Source organism: Nannospalax galili, unplaced genomic scaffold (assembly GCF_000622305.1).
Source record: "Nannospalax galili isolate Female #2095 unplaced genomic scaffold, S.galili_v1.0 scaffold43, whole genome shotgun sequence".
In the NCBI taxonomy this organism is placed as follows: Eukaryota; Metazoa; Chordata; class Mammalia; order Rodentia; family Spalacidae; genus Nannospalax; species Nannospalax galili.
The window spans coordinates 4,737,332-4,750,759 of NW_008353342.1; the positions used below are offsets into that span (position 1 = coordinate 4,737,332).

The 13,428-nt window shown below is 40.3% G+C and overlaps 1 protein-coding gene across 1 annotated transcript in view; it reads right to left on the reverse strand.

Moving 5' to 3' along the window:
• Positions 1–7,317: 7,317 nt before the first annotated feature.
• Positions 7,318–13,428, reverse strand: part of Kif5b (kinesin family member 5B) — a 54,814-nt gene continuing 48,703 nt past the window's right edge. Inside the window, exon 26 of the mRNA XM_008850545.3 lies at positions 7,318–9,797. The gene's annotated coding sequence lies outside the window, so the exon portion shown is untranslated. The remainder of the gene's footprint in view (positions 9,798–13,428) is intronic.

Consider the following 13,428-nt stretch of genomic DNA (forward strand, 5'->3'; position numbering starts at 1 on the left):
GCCTTTTATGTGCTGACTATATATATATAGCCCTACACTGAACTGTATCCCCAGCTTGATTCTTTCCTGAATCAGCAATTTTCTTTCTTCCCCTTAGTGCTTAAGTACCATTTATTTAACACGACACTCCTCTTGAATTATATAACTAACTCTTCTATCAAAATGTTAACCAAATAATCTCTCCATTTTGTCTTGGAAACTTATTGCTGGCAGCCTTCTCTAGCTGGGACTGGCTGTCCTTTATATGGTCACCTCAGCAAGTCTCTTCTTTAACAGTATAGTACATAGGCTGTGGCATGGTTACTGCTGGGTGATTTTACCCAGATTTACAGAGAAATAGAAGAAAAAAAGAACAGAAAAAGCTAAAATACATGGTAGTTTGCCAAGTAGAGTCAATATCTAATGTAAACAAGCCAGGTTTGGAAAAAGTTGCTGTGTTAAAATTAGTACCTTAAAGAGATGCCACAACTTACCTAGGACAAGAGTGAGCTCATGCCCATCAAAAGCTCCAGGTGTAAAAATATAACTCCACTTGCCTTTTCTTTGAAAAGAGAATACGTGTAAAGACAGAGCCACAGGAGTGTCCCCAGATGGAGCATGCTGGCACTCAGAAGCTGCTATGTTACAGCTGTGGTCCAAGCAGGCCCAGCTACCTCTCAAGCTGGTGGTAGAAGGTGGTGTTATCCATATGCTGCTAGATTTACACATGTAAGATGCAAGAGTTACAAGGCAAGGCGTTCGCACCAACAATCCAGAAGAGGCCTGGCAGTGTGGTAGGGCTGGACTGTCTGCAGGGAGCCTCCAAGCAGGCTGTGTATGAAGTTGTGTAAGACACCCCCACCCGCAAGATATTAGATGCCAGCAAGGAGTGGCTGCTGAGGAAGTGTAGGCACTAAGTGGAGCTGTTCCAAGAACCCATGTGAGCTACAAGTGACAGGGCTGAAGGGAAGGACTACTTAAGTTAATTCAGGCTCACGCCATGCCACTATGAAACCTGGATGCTGGACATGGAGCTGTAGGAATGTTTGCCCTGGGGGTTTTAGTTTTGCTCTGGTCCAGTCTTGCTATTCTGTTCTTCCCTTTTGCAATGAGAATACTTACCCCGTGCCATTGTATATTGAAGTATGTAACTTATTTTAGAGGGCTGACAGTTAAGAGTTTGCTTTGAGGACTGGTGAGATGGCCCAGTGTGTAGAGGCACTTGCATGTAGGCTGATGACATGGGTCCAATCCCTGGATCCCACAGAGAACTGAATCCTGAAGACTTGTTGCCTGATCGCCCACCACACTTGTGCTGTGACACATGCATGTTTACACACACACACACACACACACACACACACACACGTTTGCTTTGAGTCTCAGATGTAACTTTTCTCCCTTTTCATTTCAGTTGTGGAATTTTGACTAGTTTCAGTCTACCTACAGCTTCTGTCTGTTTTTCATGTTCCTTGCGTTTTCCGTTGGAACCCTACACATACCTGTTGTGAGATTTTGGGTTTGTTTTGGTTTTTTGCAACAGAGTCTGGTCTTGGACTTTTGATCCTCCTGCCTCCACCTCCCAAATGATGGAATTTCAGGTGTGTACCCCCACACTCTGCTTTATGTGATACTGGGGATCAAACCCAGAGTTCCGTTCATGCTAGGCAAGTGTTCTATCAACTGTGCTACATTCCCAGCCCCATAAATTATGTTAAATTCCTAAACTGATCAATTCTAAAATCTATGCTAGTGTCTGAGTAAGTTTCTGATTCTTGTAGTCACTGTTCCAACAAGGGATATCTTCTAATATTTTGTTAAAAGCTGAACATGGGGGGCTGGAGAGATGGCTCAGCAGTTAAGAACACTGTTCTTGCAGAAGACCCGGGTTCGAATCCCAGCACCCACATGGCAGCTAACAACTGTCTGTAACTCCAGTTCCAGGGGAGCCGATGGCCTCTTCTGGCCTCTGCAGGCATTGCACAACACAGGTGTACTTACCTACATGCAGGCATAACACTCATATACATAAAATAAAAACAATATTTTTAAAAAGCTGAACATGATGTCCTGGGTTAAAAAGAACTCAGTACCAGCTCCAGGAGTGATCCATTCTAAAAGCACTTCTGCTTCAGTAAGCAGGACTCTATATTCGCCTGTCTTTCCAGTTTGGTGACCAGAAATATACCCTGTGCCTTTAAGGATGGAAATGATTAGGGTAGGAGATGTGGTTCAAGGGTAGCCTAACTTGCCTGCTATGCTCAAGAGCTGAGCACTATTTAAAAGAGCTGTTTGGGGGAGAGGATGATTTTTAGGCCAACTTTTCTTTTGTAAAGATGGGCGTGATGTCTTTTGGCGGAAACCTGAAATCTGCCCCGGGTACTATTCAAGGGTGCACTTGGGAGGCTGCATGGCCATAGGTGTGAGGTTGAAGGGAAGGTACTGATGGATGACCTGACCTGGTTATCTAGGGGCACCAGTGCTTGCATACTGCTTGTGCCCTGCCCATGCTCAATCCTGAATATAGCATTGACCTTGCAACATTGTGGTTTTGACAAAATCCACCTCTTAATGGCATTTCTAATAGACTCACCTTGTGTTCTATGGTCAAGTTCTCTATTTCTGCTAGGCCCAGCATCACACCAGGACTTGCTTTTCCAGGAGTGTAAAATTCACTGTAGAGTTCATGATCTTGATTTGGACCCTCAGAGGCTTGAATTCTGTCTTTTGCCTTGGGGGATTGTCATGAACTGCCCTTGGCCTCCACTGATAGCTTTTTGCCTTCTGGTCATAGAACATGGGACAGACTGCTTGCAGCTAAGCCTGCGTCTTCTGTGGAGCCATTTCCTGGGCTGGCGCCCACTAAAAACCAGCTTTATGTTCACCTCCTGGTGTACTCTTGTATTACTCTAACCAAAATACGTGACAGAAATGACATCACGGAGGAAAGGCTTAATTTGGTTCAGTTTCAGAAAGATTTCCATTTAGGCAGCAGAAGCAATGTGGGAGAGGCTTGTTCACAGAGCAGGCCAGAAGCAGAGGAGGGTACACTTTTCAAAGACCCACCAGCCAGCCAGCCTCCTAAAGTCCCTAAGCTTTCAGAATAGCACCACCACAAGCTGGGGTCATGTGCTTAGAAAATTCCACCCCAGGGCCCCAACAGTGAGATCCTGTCCCCAAAAACTAAACCACCACAGATCCAGGAATGCTTAATACTCATACACATAAAATAAAAATAAATTTTAAAAAGAAAACCAGATCTATAAAAAGGGTCAGGCATGGTGGCACATACCTTTAATCCTAGCACTAGGGAGGCAGAGGTAGGAGGATCTCTGAGCTAAGAGGCTAGCCTGGTCTAAATAACTCAGTTCCAGGCCAGCCAGGGAACTGAGTAAGACCCTGTCTCAAAAACAGAACAAAGGAAGGGCATGGAGAATACACTAAAACAAGCCTTAGTCACAATGGACAATCCCCCCACTATACAAAATGGAGGGAGCCCACCACTACTCACTTTGTCAGAAAGATCAGAAAATAAGTAATGCATCAATATGTGTATATATTCACAGGCAAGAACAAATGGCTAGCATCCTAATTTACTAGTTTCATTTCTGTTGCAGTGACAAAATACCATGACATAGTAATTTAAGGGAGAAAGGGTTTATTTTGGCTCTCAGTTCAAGGGTCCATTCTAGCATGGTGCAGGATCATGAGCCCAGCCTGTCAACACTGCATCAAGTAGTCCGGAAGCAGAGGGAGAACAGGGCCAGGCTACAAAACCTCAAGTCTGTCCCCAGAAACCTACTTCTCCAGCATGGAGGATTCCATAACCTTTCCAAACAGCACCACCAGCTGGGGACCAAGTGTTCAAACACTATGGGAAACATTTCATTCAAACCACCTCAAATAACTAGACAGAGAACTCAGAAGTCCAGGCTGGAGTAAAGTTATGAAGGGCTCTGTGACACTTTCATGGCTACCACACAGTATCCACCATGGAAGAGGAATTTAGTTAGTGGTTGACACCAGCTTGCCTGTCCTTCCCGACTGCGGTGCTGGTATAATGGCAGTTGAGTGGAGTGCCTATAGTGGGATCCATAAAAGCCATGCCTAGTCCTATAACACAGGCACCAACCTAAGTCTGATCCAACCACTGCTCTGGACAAATACCCTACCTGACAGCACTGGGCTTGATTATCCCTTGAAGAGACCAGCTAGCAACTTAGTGGTAAATTGACTACATTTAGTCTCCTACCCTGGAAAGACCAGAGCAGCACTGATGAAAGGTTATAGTATGTTGATCTACTGGCATGGGATCCCAAATAATACTGTCAAACCAGGAGATTCACTTCATAGTAAAAGGGGTTGAATGGGTCCATTGCCTACTGATCAGATCATATTACTTCAAGCCCACAAGCTCCTGGCCTGGTAGCATCAGAGTAGTTTGTTAATGGTATTAAAGGGCCATCTGAGAGTTAAAAGTCTGGAAGAATGAGGTGCTATCCTCCAGAGCACAGCATACACTCAAGTACTTGAATATATAGGCCCAAGAAGGGGAGCCACCGCCACCATTTATCACCTTCCCATGACCATAGGGAACTCTGTGCCTCCCCTATAACCTAAAGTCCTATAAAGCTAAAGGTCCTGGTCCCCAGAGATACAGCTGTACCAGGAAATGTAGTAAAGTAGTGCTTATCGTCTAATGAAAAATTTTTGTGTGCACATGCATTTAGAAGTCAAAGGTCAACCTTGGGTGTAATTTCTCAGATGTTGATTTTGAAGACAGGATCTCTTACTGCTTGAGGCTTGACATTTAGGTTTAAGCCTACATGGCAAACTCTTTTCAACTGGGCTTTCTCTCTCCCTGCTTTATGTAAATTTTCTTTCAAACACTATAAATTCTATTTAGTCAAAGTGAAAAAAACTTAGCACCCAAAGGACAGTAAAATATTCTGGGCTGCAGTTACAGCATTGCACTAGATTGAGAATTAGACAGTATGGGTTCTGATGAATCTAATCAAGATTTTTCATTATTTATGACCATTACCTCAAAAGCATAGAACTCCCATTAGAGTTCTCTACTGAACTTGGCATGAAATGACCAAATGCTTGGGCTTTATCAGTTAAAGCATTAGATCTATCCCTGTCCTAGTGTTCCTGTTTTTAGGTGTATAAATTTGTACTTGTGTCTTCACTTGATAAACTTTTTATTCCCCTTTGCTTAGATGATTTCCTTTCTTTCCTCCTCTCTCTCCCCCACTCTTACAGGGTTTCAGTACATAGCATTGGTTGACCTGGAACTCACTGTGTAGTCCAGGCTGGTCTCAAACTCAAGAGATCCACCTGCCTGTCTCCTGAATGCTGGGATTAAAGGCATGTGCCACCATGCTGGGTGGTTTGTAAAAACCATCTTTTTGTTTCCACTTAAATTTCTCCAGGAAAGGAAACAACCTGAAGATTTCACTTAATTAGATGGTTTTTATGTGACTGGATGGCCTGTCCTGAGAGAATTGTAACATACTTAGAGACTCATACAACACTAAAAAAAATAGGGCTGGAAAGATGGTTCAGTTGGTAAAGTGACGCCTGGAGAGATGGAGACATGAGGATCCCTGGGACTTGCTGGCCAGCTCAGTTGAACTGGTGGTGAACTTCAGGTTCAGTGAGGGACTCTGGCTCAAAAAATAAGGTGGAGAGCAACTGAGGAAGATACCTGAAGTTGACCTAAGGCTTCCATAGCACACAAACTCAATATATATACATGAAAGGAAAAATTAACAAGCAACTAGTCACTCCTGGAAGATGAGGAGGAGAAACAACCATGTTTTGAAACTTGCAAAGAACAGAAATTTATTCCATACTCCTGGGTAACTAAAAAGCAAGAGGAAGGTTACTGTACTGCAGCTAAAAAAAGAGATGACAGGATTAGAATGCTGCCATTCAGTAATTCCTATTAACTGAGAGCTCCAGGCATTATCAAGTGTCCAATTAACACTTGCTAATCTCTGACTAGAGAGACTAGGTAATACGCACCACCTGATGTAAGAGTACTACTCTACTATCAAGGCTAGAGAGGTGGCTCAGTGATTAAGAGCACTGGCTGCTCTTGCAGAGGACCTGGGTTTGATTCCCAGCATCCACATGGTGGCTAATAACTGTCTGCATCTCCAGTACCAGGGGAATCCAAAGCCGCCTTCTGATTCTGATCCCTGAGGGCACTGCACTCGTGCATGACACAGGAGCACTTACATACAATGCAGGCAATACACTGATACACATAAAACAAAAATAATTAAAAAGAGCGCCACCACCGTGATGAGGTCATGCCCCCCACCCAGTCAAACAATGAAACCCCAGTGGATTCAAAACAAGTTCACAAAAAGTACAAGTGACAGAGCATGTTAAATATATCAAGATTATAATCACAAAATCTGGGAAACATTATACAGATCATGTTTTCTTCATAAACTAATTTTGGGGGGAGGGGAGGGGGCACAAAGGGAGGGAGGGATGGAGAGAGAGAGAGAGAGAGAGAAATATATAGCCCTTACCTGAATCTTAATGTATAACTGCTTATACCAACTAAAATTCTGGTTAAGAAACTGTCAGTATTTTGGCATGATGATGGTATCTGTGTGTTGGGGGTATGTGTAAATTCTTTCTGAGACAAGGTATACAACCCAGGCTGGCCTTGAAATCAAGATCCTCTTGCTGCTGCCTTCTGAATGCTGAGATTGTAAGCATGCTCCACCATGCCTGCCTTTGCTGTATATTTCAAGGAGTTTTTAAAAAGTCAACACTAAAATAATTATTAAAGAAGGATATCTGGATTATTTAAAAATAGTTCAGAGAGCGCCAGGCATGGTAGCCCATGCCTTTAATCCCAGCAAGCAGGAGGCAGAGGTAAGCAGATCTCTGAGTTCCAGGCCAGTTGGGGCTATACAGGGAGATCCTGTCTCCAAAAAAAAAAAAGGCCAGTGGTGGCAGACACCTTTCTCTGTGAGTTCAAGGCCAGCCTGGTCTACATAGTGAGTTCCAGGCCAGCTGGGGCTATAGGGAGACTCTGTCTCAAGAAAGACCAAATAGATGATAGATGATAGATAGATATAGATAGATAGATGCAGATGAGCAGAGCCATACAGAATATACTGGTTACAAAAATGAAACCAATAATTCATTTCTAGCTCTTATTGTCTCAGCCTATCTGCTGCTCAAAAGGCAACAACACAGAAGAACACACACACACACACACACACACACACACACACACACACACTATGGCACTATTCTGTCAGAACAGGTTACTCAATCAGGCAAAAATCAATCTAATACTTCATTAAGTAAAGTTCAAGCACATTTCAAAAAGTTTCTCATTTATTTAAACACAAAACACATGTATAGCATGCAAGTTAACTTAAAAATTACATGGTGTCTTCCCAAACCAATTATGTCTGAATGTATCTTCAAGCACTGAAAAAAATAAACCAACACATTCCACAGGTAGACTCAGACTCTTCTGTTACCTCAAGTCAAATGAGAGTTGCATATAAATTCAGTTATGCATAGTAGTTTCCTTAAGTTAGGCAAATAATTTAATTGATAACCACGAATAAATATTACTTTTTTATTTCACCAAGTTTCTCTTCTGAACCATTTACCAATACCAGTCAGAGGAACATCAATATATCCAGTCACAAAAGACACTGCAAATTAAAATATTGTCAATATTCTAGATGACCAGAAGTATCTGTTTATGAGAGTAAATGCTGGAATGACTTATCATAGCAAAAAAAGAGCAGTTCATGGAAAATAAATTTATGAAGTTCTTGGTATACTTTGTGAAAGCTTGAAATTATAAATAAAAAGAAACATGAAGATATTTTTAAAACCTAACATTGTGTTTTCTGAACCACATGCTAGTTAACAATTCATTGTGTGTTGCACAGCACCAATACCCATGATACATCTTAAAACTACTATATTCAGCAAGAGAAAGAAATTGTTTCCTTTATGAAAACTGCCAAAGCAGCAAGTTTTCATTTGAAAACAAAAAAGTCTGTATGAATGCAGCCAAATGCCTCTCACTTAGAAAATGGCCACCAGGAAGGGGCAGTGCTCTTTATTAACTGTGTGGCTTCTATCTTACTGGATCGAGGTCTTACTTCAGTTTGTGGAGTGTTTCTTTTTGATCAATCATAAAAGCAACACAATCATTAAAGGCTGCAGACTACGACAGCAAAGATTTCTGACTGTTAAAAAAATAAATAAATTTATTTTTCAAATGAAAATTATTATAAAAGTGGAAATTACAATAGTTAAGGAAATAGAAAAATAAGCCAATTATGATCTGAGTCTTCTGACTATGGCTCCAAATTAGTAATACAAATATCTATATAAAAATTTCAAAATTTCTGCCAGCCAGATCCTAACACAAAACTTCCCAAGTATCTCTATCAATTGAATAACCTCAAACATCCCATTTTCTGCAAATTTCTGTTAACACCATTGCAGTCACCCCTACCACTGATGAAGCAAATATTGAAATCTCTTTTCCTATTTCTTTTATAGTTTCCTAAAATAAACTTGATTTAGTTTAATCATCTGAAAAATAAGTGGCACACTTAAAAATAAGTACACACTTAGCACTAATTACAAAATTGTGCACTATGGCCAACAATATAATTTATTTGAGGATTATTAGTGATTTTTCAAACAATTTACTGTTTCTAGACTAAACAAATAAATTATAATGTATGACTTAGTATAGCAGGTTAAAACACCTCTGGGATTTCAGAGCAAAATTTACCTCTAATTTTTTTTTTGTATCCTCTGTATTTTTAACTTTACGGCGTATCTTTTCTGTTCCTTCACAACTTTTTCTCAATTTTCAAGGCTATAAATTTCCATCAGCCAATATAATTATCTAACAATATAAAACTGCTTAGTTCTACGATGCCTTAATTCATTTCCTATATAGAGATGACATGTTAACATCCACCCAATTCCTATCTTACTAGTAGGATTACCAGAGAGCAGCCAGGCATTCTTATCCTACCAAGCTATATTAAGTATGGAAGCAGGAAGAAGGGAGACAGAATCATCTCCAAACTCCCTCTTAAAATGAGATTTGCTTTCGATATGTAAAATAGTTCTATTCAAAATAACATGCAATAGGCATTTCATGAGATAACAATCAAGGAGCCTGCTCAGTCTCAAATGCCTGGTTAGACAGTCGTAAGGTTTCAGTGCTCAAACTTTAGAGACCATACAAGCAATCTGAACCCTGATTTCATTTCAAGGGATTTTAAAATACAGTACTGACTTGATATATTTTGTGGCATGTAGTGTTGTAAGTGGTAAAATTTAAGACATTTAATCTAAATGTTCCATTTTCCCTTAAAAAAAGGGAAGACATTTTAGTAGGAAAAGAAAAACAAAAAGCAGTAGCAGCTGGGTAATTTAAACCTAGATTAAAAACACACACACATATTACAAAACGCAAATACAAAAAGCACAGTCCTATAAGATACAGTCAGCTTGGCACAGTGAAGACTAAATTTAAGACATAAAAGACAAACTGTGTAATAAATAGGGCCACAGTTGTAAACTGTCATTTTCCCCTCCTAAGACGTCAATTGCACTCTAGTTGTGCTGGGAAGCAGCAGAGTTTGCAAGAAGAGTGGGTAGGAAACAGCTGTACAGGCCAGGAATAATTTACACATTAAAAAATTAGAATTCTACAATCCAGGGAGAGCGGTTACAGTCACTGGACGACTGTTTGATAACTATGTCCTCTTCATACAGCAACTGCTTTTCAATACCTGAAATGGGAGAAAGCATAGAGACAATTTTAGTCTATAATGTTTGGGATAACTATGTAGAATCAAATGAGAAGATAAAATGTCAATAGCTTTGACCACTTTCCCCAAAATTTAATTTTAAGGCAATATTAAAAATGATCAGACTTCTTTTACTTATCTAGTAACTATAACTACTGATAAGGAGAACAATGTTTAAAAGGTCAGACCTTTTTTATTCTCCATAATAATACCATAGTATAGAGGGGCTGATATATGAATCATTTAATAAAGAAAACAGAGCTGGGCATGGGGGCTCACATCTGTAATCCCAGCACTTGGGAGACTGACGCGTACCTGGGTTAGAGAGGGAGATGGTGGGGAGAGCAAGCCGGGGTGGTGGGGGGGTGGGGGGATGAGTTCGAGGCTAGCCTGGTCTACATAGCAAGTTCCAGGCCAGCTGGGGCTACAGGGAGCCCCTGTCTCAAAAAAAAAAAAAAAAATTACCAGTACAAGAACTAACTAAGATGGAGGTTTAAGAACACGTGCTGCTCTTTCAGAGGACTCAAGTCCACCAAAGGCACCTGCACTCACATGCACATACCCACATACATAATTTAAAAATATGTAACAAAAATTAATCCTTTATTCATAGAAAACAAATTTGTGAAATTCTTGGTATACTTTATGAAAGCTTGAAATTATAAATAAAAAGTTTTAAAAAAATACAAAATGACTATCTTTTGGACCAGCAATAAAACAAACCTATAAATAGCTGGCTGGCTACCATTTCCCTTCTGAGCTAACCTGCCATCATACTAAAGATGAACTGTATGTATTTTACAGACACCATGATCTATCCTACGCAAATGAAGTATGAATTCAAAGTTTATGCGTCAATCTTAATATTTTATTTATTTTTATTTTATGTGTATGAGTGTATTGCCTGAATGTGTATAAGTGCACCTGTGTTGTGCAATGCCCACAGAGGTCAGAAGGTGGCATCAGATCCCCTGGAAGTGGAGTTAGGGACAGTTATTAGCTGCCATGTGGGTGCTGGGAACTGAACCCCAGTCCTCTGTAAGAGCAATCTATGCGCTTAACTGCTGAGCCATCTCTCCAGCCCCAAAAGTTTATCAATTTTAACATGAAAACAATAACCAAAAATCCCTTTGCCTAGCTCCCTCTTCCAGAAAGGGAGAAGGGCAGCTTTTGTCTACTAAACGCTCAGTGCTACATAATATCTTAACTCATGCAATTCTCACAAACTGTTTCTATCTTACTAATAAAAGGGATTTGAAGTTATTTGTCCAAAGGGGACAGGCATGTAGGGAGGTTGTATCTCTCATTGGTAGGAACATCAACTACTCTGTCTACAGTGTTACTAAAACAGGGTCCAATCAAAAAATGTTAATGGCAGGGGCTGGAGAGATGGCTTAGTGGTTAAGAGCACTTGCTATCCTTGCAGGTTCAGCTCCCAGCTCCCACACTGCAGCTCAAAACTGTTAACTCTAGTTCCAGGGGACCCAATTCCTTCTTCCGGCCTCCATGGGCATCAAGCACACAGGTAATGCACATATATACATGGAAGCAAAACATTCATATACATAAAATAAAACTTTAAAAAGTGTTTATGCTAAATCAATCAATACTTCTCATCTATACTGATATATGGCAACTGGGAGTGGGGGCAGAAACACGTAAATACACATATGATTAAACACATCCAGAAGGAATGTGTCTCTGGTAAGTCACGGTCACTAAAAAGGTGGGGGTATGTTCCATATTAAAAGAAACTTGAGGAAAAAACAATCTCACACAACAGTCCTAGATTATGCCCTAGTTAAACAAATTAGCCACACCAGAAATTAAAAAGAAATGAGATTTTGAGGGATATAGCACAGTGGTATAGTGTTTGCCTAACATCTGTGAAGCCCTGAGTTAGGTCCTTATAACCCTGAGGAAGAGGAAAAGAGAAGGCAAAAAAAAAATTCTGAATTTGGACATTAGATAATATTACACACTTTAATTGTTAGGTGTAAATGTAATTATAGCTGTACAGAAAAATGCGGCTTTTCCTATTCATCAGTTAAGTCATGAATTCATAACTTATTTTTATAGTGATGATTTAAAAAAAATATTAATCTTATTTTTTTTCCATGTATGAGTGTACTGCCTGCATGTATGTGAGTGCACCCGTGTCACACAATGCCCAAGGAGGTCAGAAGAGGGCATTAGATCCCCTGGAACTGGAGTTACAGACGGTTGTTAGTCACCATTGGGGGCTGGGAATCGAACCCATGTCCTTTGCAAGAGCAGCCAGTGCTCTTAACTGCTAAGTCCTTTCTCTAGCCCCATCAATCTTATTTTTTCAGACAGGACCGCTCACTGAAACTGGAGCTCACTGACTAAGCTAGCTGCCCAATGAGATGCAAGCTCCAGGGACTCTCCCATCTCTCAGGTGGGCCAGGAGAAAACATTGGATCCCCTGGAACTAGATTTAGAGGCAACTGTTAGCCTCCATGTGGGTGCTGGGAACTGAACCTGGGTCCTCTGGAAGGGCAGCCAGTGCTCTTAACGGCTGAGTCATCTCTCCAGCCCCTCACTTAAATCTCATACTGGATAGAAAATAGGGAATATTAAATTGTTGAACTCTCTAGATTACTGTTTCAATTTCTACTCAATGTTAGGAAACAGCATTATGCACCATGTCAAAACAAAAAGCAAAGATAAACTAGCTTTAGTATTTCTCAGAAGCAATAAGTTACCTATCACATAATTATCTAGTATTTTAATTTTCAGTTTTGACACCTATAGGACTTCTTAATTAAAAATCAGACTTCCTGCAAAGTATCATGAACTATTAGGCAGCTACTAACTAACTGTGCGGTAGGAGAAAATATTCAGAATGGATTGTTAAATTAAAACAGAGCTATCAAATACCATACGTGAACAGGCACAGTATGTTATTAAAATAGCTTAAACCTTACAAAGCTCTCAAAATATATACCCAACATACTCGGTAGTAGCTCTAGATATTTTGTGATACTCTTTATCTTCCTGAAAGAAAAAGATATTACTTGTGGAAATAAAAATAAAGAAAACTGAATCAGTGAGATGGCTCAGCAAGTAACGTATGTGCCCACAAGCCTGACAACCTTAATTTGATCCCAGGGACCCACATGATGTAAGGACAGAGTAGAGTCTTGGAAGTTGTCTCTGACCTCTACATGCATGCCCCGACACTGACACTCATCCCAAACAAGGAAATAAGGAAGAAAGCTCAGAAATGTTAGAAAAAAAAAACCAAAACAACTCACAATAGGTGAAAGGAAAAGAAATACAAAGAAATAACTTGTTTGAAACAGGAAATGTCCCCCAGCATGGTGGTGCACGCCTTTAATCCCAGCACTCGGGAGGCAGAGGCAGGCGGATCTCTGTGAGTTCAAGGCCAGCCTGGTCTACAGGCTGTTCCAGGACAGCTGGGGCTACGGGGAGACCCTGTCTCAAAAAGACCAAAGGAAAAAAAAATAATAATAAGGAAATGTAAATGGATCAATAAATATGCTTATAAAATCCAACTTCATTAAGAATCAATTTTGGGCCTATTAGAAGCTTACAAACTATTGATATTCAATGCTGGAAAGAATGTAAC